The 14,604-nt window shown below is 36.9% G+C and overlaps 1 protein-coding gene and 1 pseudogene across 1 annotated transcript in view; both read left to right on the forward strand.

Annotated features, from left to right (window-relative positions):
* Positions 1–14,604, forward strand: part of XKR4 (XK related 4) — a 477,727-nt gene that overhangs the window by 41,323 nt on the left and 421,800 nt on the right. The gene's annotated exons all lie outside the window — the stretch shown is intronic.
* Positions 13,633–14,604, forward strand: part of LOC118855715 — a 147,891-nt pseudogene continuing 146,919 nt past the window's right edge.

The following is a 14,604-nucleotide window of genomic DNA, read 5'->3' on the forward strand; positions in this document are numbered from 1 at the left end:
GCTCAGAAGGTATGAAGATAGTCTTCAGCCACAGGCTTTTTAATATACAACTACACAGAGCCCCAGAAATGTACGTATAGATGCATGGCAGGTTTGTAGATTGCAGGTCCAGGACTCCTACCTTAGATGGATAAATTGTAAACAGAAGCTAGAATTTCAGAGCATTGTGCTTTTTTCCTTTCTTTATATCCCTAGCATTTAGCATAGTGCCTGTTACATTACATAGTAGGTGTTTAATAAATGCTTGTTGACTGACTGATGGTTGACTGGTGATTTTAGGCAGTATGTAATTTTAGTACCTAGGTAATTGATGTGATAAGACAAATAGATTTGTGTTGATTGTTTTCAATTTATATATTACATAAATCAGTATTACTACAACTCACCATCAGAATTATAATACAATGTAAACTACCTTTAGCCTTCAACCCTAAAGAAAAAAAATGTAAGCTTTTATTTGGAAGGGAAAGGAAAACCACCCTACGTCAAACTAAATTGAATTCCTTATCCATATTTCCTAATTTTCTGCTTTATTTGCTTTGCCAATGTGGTTCTCATCTGGAATATCTTTTTCCTATACTTTAACTGCCCAAGTGCTAGAGATCCTTTAAATTCTAACTAAAAGATTGTCTCTTCCATAAAGCTTTCTCTCTCTCCTCTCTGTTAGCATAATCCTCACCCTCTTATATTTTACATGCCTTATCTCTTCCACTAGACTCTAAACTCCATAAGGACAGGAATAGTATCTGATTCTTCTTTGCATCCCTTATAGTACCAAACTTTAAAGCAGCTGTAGAAGCAGGAGGCTCTTAACAACTATTTTTTGATTTCTCAAGTTCCTGCAAGTAAATCTGGTTGTATATCAAAGTTTATGGAACTTAGCCCATGGCTTAGGAAAATGGACAAATTCCTGGGATTAAGATAGTGCAATATTTATAAATCATATTCACATGTGTTCCCTGCTTGACTACCTCCATCCCTATCATTTTTTTCCTGAGTGTTAAAAATTGTTACCACCTGTAGCTACAGTTTTAAGATGAGTTGAATGTTCTATTGTCTTTGGGGATCCAGCTTTAATTTTTGATTTAATGTTATATTTATCATGAAAATACAGGCAAGCAGTTTAATAATATGGGGGATTTTTATTATTTATAAAATTTGGTTCTTGTTCAAGTTGATTCCACTCTCAGAAACTATGTGGTACCTTGTCCACATGAATATTATATACACACTCATCTTTTTCATGCCTGAGGCCCAGATCTCTGACAAGAGTGTCATAGGGTACCCTGCCTAGAGCTCTCAACCTATTTAAAAGTTCATTCTCTCTATGCAAAATCGTAGTGATGAACAGATTATGAAACCAAGTGACTGAAATAGACCTTTCAGATGACATAGAAAAGATGATTTATCAGCTTTCACATCTTGGTAAAATAAAGTGCCTTGTTTGTATATCAAAACCAGTACCCAGGGATATAAATAGAGCAGGGTTATCAGGCTTTTGTTCCAGGGCACCAAATATAGAGGGTGCCTAATTTAATGGACCTTAACTACATTTGGAGTTCTTTGGCAACCTAGAAACAGGGTTCAGTGCCTATGGAACAAGAATAATTAGTTAAAATGGGAAGTGATCAGATTTCAGGCTAGGGTAAACCTCTGATTTTATCCTTCTGTTCCCCACACCTAAGAGGGAGTACTTGTATCCCTTGTCCTGGTTGAAGTTTATGATACTTGCTCTGGATGCAAAAATGTCTCATTTTGGCTCTGTCAGAACCTTAACTTAATTTAATTCAATTCAACACAAGTACATTAAGTCCTAGAAGACTATATATCTACGAAGTCTTTGGAGATACCAAGACAAAAATGAAGCAATTCCTGCACCCTAGGTACTTACTCACCTTTAGAGAGAACTTGAAGATTTACATAATATTGTCCTTATAAGACTTCTATGAAGAAGGAAAGACATGTTCATATACTATCTACATTTTTCCCATGATGAAAAACACTGAGTGAAGACAGGGCAGTCATACAGCTAGTGAGTTCAGGTTGAATCCAGATTTTCTGCCTTTCAGAAATGTTCTTTCAACACACATATTGTTTGCATTTTCTGTTTTGTTTTGTTTCTCTATTAACAGCACTGGATCAAACCTGGATGGTCACAAAAGCATAACTTCAAACATATCATGAGAAATAGGACCTTGTAGTTCATCAACTCATTGCTTTTATATTCCTCAAAGCTCCCTTTACCAACTTCCCTATCTTGGTCAATGGTACCAATATTGCCATTGTCTATTGCCACAGACTAGAAACTTTGGATGTATCTTCGACAATTACCTCTCCTCCTTCTATCCCAGGTGTCATTAACTCATATTGTTTTGTCCATAAAAATGTCTCATGAGTTTGTTTCTTCTGTGTTTCTAATGCACCCTTCCCACGCATGAATTATTGTAATTCTCCAAACTCATCACCCTGATTCTAATTTCTTATCCCCCCTCCAAATCTTTCTGAAGACACTTCAGTATTCTCAAAAGATGACTTTCAAAGTGTTAATATCCTGTATTTGTATGACCCTATAATTCTGCCTACGAACGGAACTACTTCTGCTATAACACATATCCATTTTTTTTTTTTTACAAAACAAAAGTCTGCTACAAATTAAAGCACCACAGTAATGGGATACATGAAAAAAGAAAATGTAACTTTCCAACCTCTAGGAGCTTGTTTTCAATTTCCTGCCCTTTTTTCCCCATTCTACTAAAGGTAGCAGGATATGACATATACACAGAGAAGTATGATATAAGGTAGGTGGTGGTGGAGAAAAGAGATCAGTTCAATTTGCTATAGAAAAATTTGATTGGGGGTGGAGTTTCAGGGTGGGGAGAGAATATTTTCAGCCAGTAAATTGGAGGTGACAAGGTGACATTTCAAGGAGGGAGTGACATAGGTAAAATTTCAAGGAGGAATGGAGCCTCGAAGGAAGAAAAAGGAAAAGGTTTCAGAAAACAGGGCAAGGAAGGAACGTTGCAATTCACATAGATTTGTATGCAGATGCAAAGCTTCCTTTGCCGCTGTCAACATGGTAAACTCAATTCAACAAACATTTATTTGGCCTTTATTTTATTGGGCATATAGGTTCTGAAACAAATTTGAACCAGGAAATGATATTGCAATGAGAAACTACAGAGTGTGAAATGGGAACCTTGACCCCATTTCTGTTCAATCATTCATATACTGTTAAATGACATAGACGAGTAGCCTGAGATTTCTTGAATATATTGTCTGTTCCACCTTTTCATGTTTCAGAGAAGAAAACAACAGCAACGCTGTAGTAATTTTTAGGGGTAGGGGACAGAAAGAGAAATAACATCGTCATAGTAAAAACCTTCAAATAACTCCTTCAAAGGATCAATTTTTTAAAATAGCTAATAAAGAAAATTTTCAGAAATAAAATGTAACATTCTGGCATCTCTCTATATGAGTCTATCACAAAGCCAAAGGTAAAGAGAGCAAACTTCTGAAAGAGGGTTATTGGTATATGATAATTGCAATGAATTACAAGTCATTTTCCATTAGGACAAATACCATTGGGATGAGATCTGTGTGCTGCAAAGCATTCCCAAGTCAACATAAGGGTCCATTTACTACATATTCTGGATGATAACACATAAATTTTCCTTTGTGAAAAAGTACTTAAGATCATCCTGCCTCTTATGTTTAGAGCAGGGGTCTCCAACTTCTTACATCAGAGGGTGTACTTTGTGGACATAAAAAATATGTCCTGAATTTTTTTTAAGTGGGCTCCAGGGAAGTACGAGAGGTACTGAGTGCTCCTCCCTCCACCAACCTGACCACTTTTGAGGAAGGGATCCTATTCCACTCAACAATAGAAATTCCCTTTCTCCATAGGGATGAAAAGATGATGCTGGCTCTTGATGCTGTGATCAACCAGGGCAGTTTTGAAAAAGGCAAGTCAAGTGTATTCTATTAGTTCTGAAAACCTAGCATTTCAAGCAAAATTCAGGAATGAATTTTTTTTTAGGGAATTATTTTGGCAGATCCTTTAAATCAGTTGTAGAAGTAATTGATATGTATTAATACATTAACACACATTAAATGTTGGCTTTATTCACCTTTAAAGTAAAACAATTATCTTTAAGCATATATGTGAAGATTAATTTAAAGTGTGTACATACCAGAACAAGACTTTAAAACATGTTTGATTTTAGTCACAAACAAACAAAGCTTTATCTGGCAAGCTGTAGCATGTCCTTTCTTTAGCTGCAACAGAAAAACAACAAAACAAAACAAAATAAAAACCATGAAGCAAATCTGCCACAGGCAGATGAATCAATTAAAAGGCTAGAAGACACCTTTATAAGTGAGAACAGAGAATTTGGTTAAGACCACACTTAAATCATTCCAAATCAAGGAAAATGTCTTCTATTTTAAAAGACTACATGTGTCTGTGAATGATACATTCAGTAACCTCCTTTTGTAAGACAATTATATCTTTTGGTTATAGGAAATATCCCATTTTCTCCTCGAGCTCACGACTTTAGATTCCCAAAATTCTTAAGTGACACACCAAATTATTTCAAGTGCTAATAATCATGCTGTGAGAGCAAAATTCTGCTGGTCATTCAAGGTACAGTCATTCCTCAGAATAAAGGCACATAGTTTATTACTGACAGGTCATTTTCATTTCACCCCAACCCTTGGCACTTACTCCAACTTTTCAAAATTTAAATGTGATGGCATGACCTTTTGAATATTGGAGATTTTGCCTTCTTACAAACCTATGTACTTAAATTAAAGACATATAGACTCTTTGATTGATGAAATCTTGACCATTGGAGACCCCCATGACCCAGTGGAATGAAAGTTCAGCAAATAACCTTACAGCAGTATAGATAAAATTATAACCTGGCCTTTAACACAATCTTCAGATCCTGAGACATAAAGAAAGTTTTTTTTAGCTTAGTCCTGATTCCTACCTCTATTATAATATCCTGCCATGCACATGGAAACTCTTCCCAAAAGGTAGTACAATAAGTGGGAAGAAAACACACCCACACATACACACATAAAATGCTCCATTCAATTTGTGAATCAATATGGAAAAAAAGGTTTATGAAATGAAATTATCTATGAAATAGCCACGGTAGTCTTGATTCATTTGTTTGTCTAATTATTTATTTTACTTTGTGGGAATTTACTTTTGGACATTATGTAGGCACAAACGTGAAGTTGTCACTCCTGGTAGTGAGGGCAAGTCATAAAAATTTTGTTCCTTATTTCTTTAAGCTGTTAAATGAATGAAAGCAACCCCCCTGAGATAATCTCCAATTCGTCCTCTATAAAATCTTGTCTACACATAATTGTTTCTATTTTGTCTCCTCCGTTAGGATGTGAGCTCCTCAAAAGCAAGTATTGTCTTCTTGTCTTTCTTTTATATTTCCAATGCTTAGCATAGTGCCTGGTACGTAGTAAGTTATAAATAAATGCTTATTGACTGACTGCCTATGGGCAGAAAGCACAGAACCTAGTAGAGATACAACCTTTAGAAGAGAGATAGACCATGCTTTATAAATCTGATAGTTTTGCAGAGGGATAAGATACAAAGATCTTTTGCAACAATCATTTAGTTCTTTACAGAGTGACAAAACATTTTGGTGGAGAGAAAGCTTGATATTTGTCTAATACATTCTGACATTTGATCACTTCAGTCATGCCTGATTCTTCATGAGCCCATTTTGGGATTTTCTTGGAAAAGATATTGGAGGGGTTTGACATTTCCTTCTCCAGCTCATTTTACAGATGAGGAAACTGAGGCAAACAGGGTTAAGTGAGGGTTGCACAACTAGTAAGTGTCTGAGCCCAGGTTTGAATTCAAGAAGATGAGTCTTCCTGACTCCAGGCCTGGTGCTCTATCCACTGCACCACCTAGCTGCCCTATTCTGAGAATACATAGGCATTGACATATTGTCTTGGGCATAGGAAAAGTGGTTCTCGATGAAGTACCACATTCCTAGATCCTGGTGTCTGGCACACAGTAAGTATGTAATAAACACTTGTTGACTTGACCTGCCCATGAGCATTTTGGAGAAAAGTCATTTATGACATGTTCTAAAAGACTCATGTTATCTGTTTTGAAAAGAATGTGTATTCCTGTATTTGAAAATCAAAAGAGTTTTAATTGTGAGAGCTGTCATGGCTCTTGTCCCTCTGCTTTGCCTTAAAATGGGCATGGTCTTGGAAATTGAATTTTGGCTGCATTAAACCATTGAAACAGGATGTGTTTACAATAAAAAAGAACAGATGATCCAAGTGCTTGCCTCTTCTCTCTAATATGGTACAGTGGGAAAGAGAAGAGGATTTGAAGCCAGAGTCAACAGCACTTTATTAAGCACATATTAGGTTCCAGGTACTTTGCTAAGCATTGGGGAAAAGAAAGGAGAAGAGAAGGGAGGAGAGGAGAGGAGAGGAGAGGAGAGGAGAGGAGAGGAGAGGAGAGGAGAGGAGAGGAGAGGAGAGGAGAGGAGAGGAGAGGAGAGGAGAGGAGAGGAGAGGAGAGGAGAGGAGAAGGGAAGGGAGGGGAAGGAAGGGGAGGGGAGGCGAGGAAGGGGAGGGGAGGGAAGGGGAGGAGAAAGGGGAAAAGTCTGGTTAAACATGGAATACAATGTGTGTATATATTTATACATATATACACATATATACATATATATACACATATATATATTCCAAGCATTCCAAAGATATATGTCCATATACACACATACATAAATACACACACCTGCATATATATACACATGCATATGTACATGTGGTATATTTTCTATTTAGTACATATTATACATATATACTATGTATAGTATATAATATGTATTGTGCATATAATAAAGAATGTCTATTCTGTTTTCAGAAAAAAAATTTTGCCCAAATATTCTCTATCTGCTGGAGCATCTTATTAACTACATTGGTATTCTTTCCCCAAGGCTCTAACTCTAACATATCTTCAAAGGAGCCCCCTTTTCTGGGTGGTCTGGTGAGACGTACCTTGTATGGTTGGTATAAGGATTTGTTCTAGCAAAACTGTGAGAGAAAATGCAGAGAAATGAAGAAACAAGAGCATATGGGAAATGAATTTGAATTCTTTAAGAGGCACAAGATAGATATGAAAGGCTGCAAGGAAGAAAATCGATTTGGGGGATGGTAAATGTTATGGATATTTTAGAATTGAATCGATGTTAAAATTGAGAAATTACTTAATGCTTATAGGAACTTCTAACAGTACTTTACATTTCTGTGGTACTCAAGTTTTACAATATGGATGCTGCATAATGACCCCATTCAATTAATTAGACATTTATTAATTGCCTACTATATGCGTCACTGTGTTACTTTACATTCTGTCTTAAGAATTGAGTAGAAAAAGTTTCATTATACTAATTTTCAGATGGGAAAATTGAGGTATATGACACTGTAATTTGACTTGGTCTGGAATGTCCTGCTAATATAGCTAATAAGTCTGTTTCTACTATACCGGATTGCCTCTCAATCTGGAATATCATGCTTCAGTATGGATATCCCTTTTAGTAGTTAGTATTTCTTACAATCAGTATGATATTGTCACACTATTTAACCTGCTAGAGACTATTATTAGAGTCAGGCCATAATTTCAAAAAAGCAAGATATTTTATTTGAGGAAGGAATTAAATGTACTTCAGTCTTAATTTCCTACTGTAGAAGGTTGTCTTATAAATTGTATATGGAAACTTTGAAAATTGGGATGTTCTATATTGAGGAGAGACTTTTAGGCAAAGACCATATGCTATAGATAGATAAATAGCAGGGTCCTGGAATTGTAGTTCTAGGGCTAAAAGGGACCTCAGAGGCCATGTAGATCAATGTCTTCCCTTTACAACTGAAAAAAAAATTAAGCCTAAGGAAGTTCTATCAGAGGTGGGATTTGAATCCCCACTGGAACTCAACTCCTTCACTTTTCCACAGTACATCCCTAATGTCACTCTCCTTTTTTATGTCTATAACTGTTTTGATGAAGTTTTCATGAGAAATCATATTTAAAAAACAGTTCGAGATGCATACATTATAGATAGATGCTGGCATTTTCCTTAGTATACTGGAACAAGTAGGAAAAAAAAGCAAGAGGGAGAAAGATGCTAATACAGCTGCAGATAAAGACAATTTTTGTTACCCATTGATTATACTGTACTCTGTGCAAGGATGGTAGACATCATAGTAATGAGAGGTTTGATAATAAAAGCAGCTCACATTTACCTAGGAGGGGTGGGGAACCTGTGGTCTTAAGGCCACATGGGCCCTCTAGGTCCTCAAATGTGGCCCTTGGACTGAATCCAAACTTCACAGAACAAATCCCCTTCATAAAAGGATTTGTTCTGTAAAACTTGAACTCAGTCAAAAGGCCACACCCAAGGACCTAGAGGGCCACATGTGACCTCAAGGTGGCAGGTTACCCACCCCTGGTTAAAATTTTGAGACTTAAGAATCATTTATTCTCCTACCAGTGGTGTGAAGTAGATAATGAAGGCATCAGTCTTCCTATTATACAAATAAAGAACATGAGGCTCAGCAAGACAAAGAATTAGAAATTGAATTCAAGTTTAGAAGTCCCCCCCCACCCAACAACATCTCTTCAATCTTTGATCCTTTGTTTCCTATTTCAGTTCCTTTTGTTTTTTTAAGGAAAAGGTATTTGGCTAACACAGGATCTGTTAGAAGATGTCCTTCAAAATTCAATATAGAGTTGATAACAGTAATAAACTGGTTTTAATCACTAGGAAGGTAATTTATCTTCTAATACTTATAAATCCCTTTCCAAATCATGAAGCAAAATTTATAAGCCTGATTACACCAGTTACTATGTGTGTCAAGGAATCATAGGGTCCTAGATCTCAGAGCCTAGAATTAGAGATAGACAGAATTTCTGAGGTCATCTAGGACAGCAATCTTATGTTACCTATGAGGAAACTAAGGCATGAAAAATTTAAGTAACTTTTTCCAAATTCACAGATAGTCAGAATTTGAAACCAGTTCCTCTGACCCCAAACACAGCACTCACTGCCCTGAACTATGCTGCTTTCAATGTGACCTTGGTTAACTTACAGAAACTCTCTGGGTCTCAGTTTTCTCATCTCTAAAATGAGGGAGGCTAACCCTTAAGTCTTGCTGCTAATGGCAGGGAGCATTCAAAACTTTTTTACTTCTTATAGTTCAGCTATAAAATGCTGAACCTGAATTTCATAAGTTATATCAAATTTGTTGGTTTTTAGCAAGATATGGGTAGCTAGCTGCAACAGGAAAGAACATCCAAGATGAGTTAGCCCTGATGTTCTTGATCAGTGGGGTTTACAAGATTTCCAAATAGCAAATAGTGCAATGGAAATGTTTTCTTTGGCAGTAACAAAGGAGACATAACAATTCTACATACACTGCCCCCACACACACCTCTCAAGAGTTGTGCTAGTAAATTCTAAACAAGAGGACTTGGAGGGGGGATGGGGAGTTAGAAGTGGGGAAGAGTGGGGGAGAGGTAGAAGATATTATTAAACATAATTTAAAGTTAAATTTGCACTATTAATATGTTCTTAAGTCTAGAAAATCAACAAAACATGTAAGTGAGCCCTAGTTGGTAACCTTTGCTATTTTCTGACATGTATATGGTCACACTGGAAATTTAAAAAAAAAACAGCTCTACAAGCTGGTTAGAGCTGGCTCCAGCATACTCAAAAATCTTTCTTTCTTTATTTAAAAAAATGTGTGTATATTTCAAATTACCCATAGACATAAGGCTTCCTGAGAAAAAGAGCCATTCAAAGAAAACGCTTGCAAATGAACCATATTTATGAAAGTGGACCCTGGATCCAGAATCACAGGAGGCTAATGAGCTATTAGCTTTGATAGTTGTGTTATATTTTACATTTTCTTAACCTGCTTAAAGCCTTAAAGCCAAATGACAGATATTATATAATTTTACAGGACTCTCCAGAGAGGTTTGGGTCTGATTTAAAATCTGATAAGATGTTCATTATGTACCATTTATCTTTCTTTCACAGAATAATGAGAGGTTTTAAGCAGAGTTCTTAATGAGGTGAACATTAAGAAAATAATACACAGACTCTGAGAATTCTGTTTTGTCTTCAGGGCATGATAAATGAATGGTCAGTCATTTGCATTCCTAACTTTTTAATATTTACAAAGTGTACCAATCATTTAATTGATGCTTTCTGGTCCACACATAGCAATTTAAATTGTTTACCCAATTAGTATAAAAAATATTTATTCAGATGAATCATTTGATTACCAAGTTTCAGAAGAGACTTTAGATCCTAACTAGTAACATTCATACTTGGAAAAAGAATACCTCTTAATAAATGGTCATCCAGCCCTTCCCTTGAAACCTAAAAATGAGAGATGGTCTGCTGCCACCTGAGGAAGTCCATTATACTTGGGAATAATTCTAATTTTTAGGAAGGATTTTTTTTTGCATGGAGCTAAAATCTGTCTCTCTGTAATTCTACCTATTGCATTTAATTAATTTTTCTGGGGTCCCATGGAATAAGCCTAATCCCTTCTCCATCTGATGGCTCCCAAAATTATTGAAAACAGTTATGCTTCATTTAAGCCTTTTTTTCTTCAGGCTAACCATCCCATATAACATAATCTCAAGTCTCATCCATTCTCACTATTACTGTTTCTCTCTTTCAGGAACTGTTCCAGTTTGTCAATATGCTTTTTGAAATATGTCACATGAGACTAAATATGTTCCTCTAAGTATAGCTTGACCAGGATATAGTATAGTACTCTCATCACCCTTCCTCAGGGATATAACTAGGAATTCCAGCACCTGGGAAAATTTATTTTCAGTCAGTTTTTGTATTTGGGGAGGGAATGAAATATTGAGGTTATGACCAAGCCTGGGCTGGTATAATGTAGTTGAAAGATGAAGACTTTAAGATTGAGAAAGATGAAAAACTGGAAGCCAGAGTATTTGAAAGGGGCAGAAGAGTTTGGAATTGATAAGATTGTAAATCAGGTAATGAACCTGTTGGGTGGGGGTGGGGGGAGGGGCAAGACCTTGAGGTCCATTGATGACAATAAGGATTTGGAGTGGATGAAATAAATTCAAAAGGAGGAGAAACAGTTACTGAGGGATGGTATCAAAGGGAATATATGAAAGAGACCAGGGAGTGGGGTGGAGCACAGAGTTTATAAATTCCTCATCCTAGACCTGTGTGCCATGTTATGTGAGAGAAGCAGATGGTCTTGGAAGGGGCAACAAAGATGAAATGTCTTCAGGAAGGCAGGAAGGAAACAAACATTTATTAAGGGCTTACCTTGTGCCAGGCATTGCTAAATAATAGGGATGCAAATGCAAGCAAAAAAAAAAAAGACCTGCTCTGACCTCCAAGAGTTGACATTCTAATGGGGGAAGACAACACACAAAATGAAATTGAAAAGACTGGGTCAGGGGGTGGTGGAAGAAAGGAATGGTTGTACCTGGGCAGAAGTACAGAAGGCCAGGAAAAGAGCTGGTAGTAGACTGAAGGCTAGTCAACCTGATCCATGCCACAAAATGGAGACTTCAAGAGGAACTCACCAATGGGAGAAGTGAGTGAGTCACGTGTGAGTATATTCTAGGCGAAGAAGGCCACAGGGTAGTTAGATGAACATTTCTGGACAATGAGGGTTCAAGAGTCCTCTTCAGGGGAAAGATAAGTTTCAATGATCACCATAAGGTGGAAGGAATGTGAAAGAAAAGACTCTAGGATGCAGAGAAATTTATTAACAATAAAGGAAAGATCCATAAAGTAGGGTGGAAAGCTATAACAGACAAGAATATGGACTGGGGAGGCCTAGGTCTAAGTTTACTATGGAGAAGTATGGGTTTGACAACTGGTGTATGACTCCCTTCTTGCTGATTCCTATTCTGATGCCAAGCTGACCTTGGGCATTCCTCATAGTTCCCCACACTGTCTGAAACATTGGGAGTTAGTCCACAGTGCTAAAAAGTAAGACCCTAAAAAGGGGATTTAATGATCATAGGTCTTGGAAGGTAGCGGTTCAGGAATCAGGAAAATATCCGACTGGTTGGTTAGCCAGATGTCTGCTGGGAAGGAGAAATTGCTCCCCAGGTGTGGATGCCTGAATAAGCTTCAGCTTACTGGTGCTAGTTTCATCTCTATTCCTTCACATACTACGTTTTCCTTAGAGTTACTAAGACTATATTACCATTTTGCTGTAATGTTATTAATATTTAGTATGTATTACACTAAAGCCCAATGATAATTTTTCATCTCCAGTCCAATATCCAACATCTATTGGGAAGAGTGGCAGCCTACATTTAATGATCAACATTCTCACACCAGATCACACCCTTGGGTGTGACATCCCAATAGCTCTGAATCCCATAGACCATCCTGCAAATGCCATTCCCCATCCCATCATCATGATGAAGGGGGCAACAAACAAGTCTTTATTGACTTCCCACATCAAGGATGAAGTATAGTTTGTTGCCTATGAAATACGCATTCTAGATGGCACAGAGTGGTTTCTGGTTGAAACTGTGGGGTGAAGAGGTTGTGGAGATTGAGGGGGTTGGGAATAAAGAATTGTTTGATGGAGGATGGGAAATATCATTTGGAGGATTATCTCCCCCATCTGGTGAAATGGATTTTTTAAACCTGATTTAGGACTTCCACTGATATCTATATTTCTTCCTATTAGCCTATTAAATTCAGTCTATTATACTAATCTCTTTCATGATCTTTCTGAACCCTGACTGAAGCACTGACTTAGCTTTCCATCCCTAGTGGAATGATTGTCTGAGTTATTCACAGAACTTATTTTGAGTCTCTGGTACATTCCAGGATGTGCTCCTGATAACACCTAGAGCCTTGGACCCAAGATCCAGTGGGCCCAATTTCCTAAACAATCCTTGATTAAACTGGTTTCCAAAGAGAGCAGACAGGGCTCACTAGCTTTGTCTATGTCCAAGTAGACTTCTTGCTTATAACCTATTGCAGGCATACTCTCATAGAATAAGGATGCTATAGGAAATTCTTCAGGTAATTAATCTTCAGGCATTTCTCACCAATAGAAGATTTAATAAGATAATCCTAATTTGTTCTTCTTTTATCAGGTCTGAAATAAATGTTGTGGTTCACATAGTTTACTATAGAATAATACTCTTCAAAGAACCAACACTATTTTGCTCAAACTGAAATAATTCATTTTAATGACAAAGAACACAAAGTAGCCAGCATTACTTTGACTAATGATCTTGTGATTAAGACTCATTTTCAGGTAGAAGAACTAATGAAATAGATGTGTGCCCATTAAGATGATAAAAGGAAAAAAAAATGAGAATATGGGTCAAGCAGGATCTTCTATTCCTTTACATTCAATAATAAGGATTTATCAGAAACTTTCAGAATATTATGATGATGCAATGATGCATTTTGCTTGAGAAATCTTTCCTCTATAGTACTAATTGTAATGCCAAATCTTAACTGTCAAATGAGCTTTCTGCTACAAAGATTGTGATTAAGTCCTTTGTGTAGACAAATCAAGTGTTCTTTTTAGAGTGTTAGCCAAATGATAGATGCTTTGCAGTGTACTGTTTCTGTACAAGCCTTGTTGGAGAAGAGACAGACCTTGTTAATGTATGAACGTTCTGGAGAAGAGGCACAACTCAAGGATATTGGCAAATTGACAGGGCATGTTGACTTAGAGCATACTTTTGATGAGAGAGTATTCCCAGGCAAGGTAAACACATTGATAAACTCATTGCCTTTGATCTACACACATAGCTCCTATTGATGTTAGTTGAAGCTCCAGGAAAGGATTAGAGAGTATATGGCCAATTGATTGGATTTGGGGCTTTTAATGATATGGGAGAAGATTGACAAGCTCTGTGTATATGAGAAAGACTAGCAGCACTTCCTGTGGAGTTCTGTTCCATTCATATTGTATTCTTGAACTTATATCTATATCTGTCTATCTATCTGTCTATCCATGTGGGGTATGTGTGTGTGTGTGTGTGTGTAGGTGGTGTGGGTGCAGGTGTTGTGTGTGGGGGATAGAGTGTTGTTTTTGTTATTTCAGTATATGATTAAAATGAGAATTGTTTTACTTTGATCTACTTTTTCTCCCAGAAGCTATTTTGGATACGAATTTTTAAAAATTCGAATACGAATTTCAAAGTCAGATGGACCCTTAGAGAATAGCTAAACTAAAAGCCACATGAACAATAATCTTCTTCTCAACAAGACTAACAGCACACTAGCCTTCCATTGAAGGAGCACTCAGTTTCACCAGAGACAATCCACTCTACTTTAAGATAACTAGTTATTAGGAAGCCTTTTGTTATGTCAAGCCAAAGTCTGCCTCACTGCAACTTTCATGTATTATTTTTAATTCTGTTCTCTGGTTCAAATTATTCAATTGTGGAATATCACAATGTATAAGATGTCCGTGCAGTTCTCAGCCATTAAAGCTACAGTCCCTATAACTATATACCTTACATCTTCCATTTCATGCTGGGCACAGAGTGTCCCCTAAGGGAAG

The sequence above is a fragment of the Trichosurus vulpecula genome, chromosome 1, assembly GCF_011100635.1.
Source record: "Trichosurus vulpecula isolate mTriVul1 chromosome 1, mTriVul1.pri, whole genome shotgun sequence".
Taxonomy (NCBI): Eukaryota; Metazoa; Chordata; class Mammalia; order Diprotodontia; family Phalangeridae; genus Trichosurus; species Trichosurus vulpecula.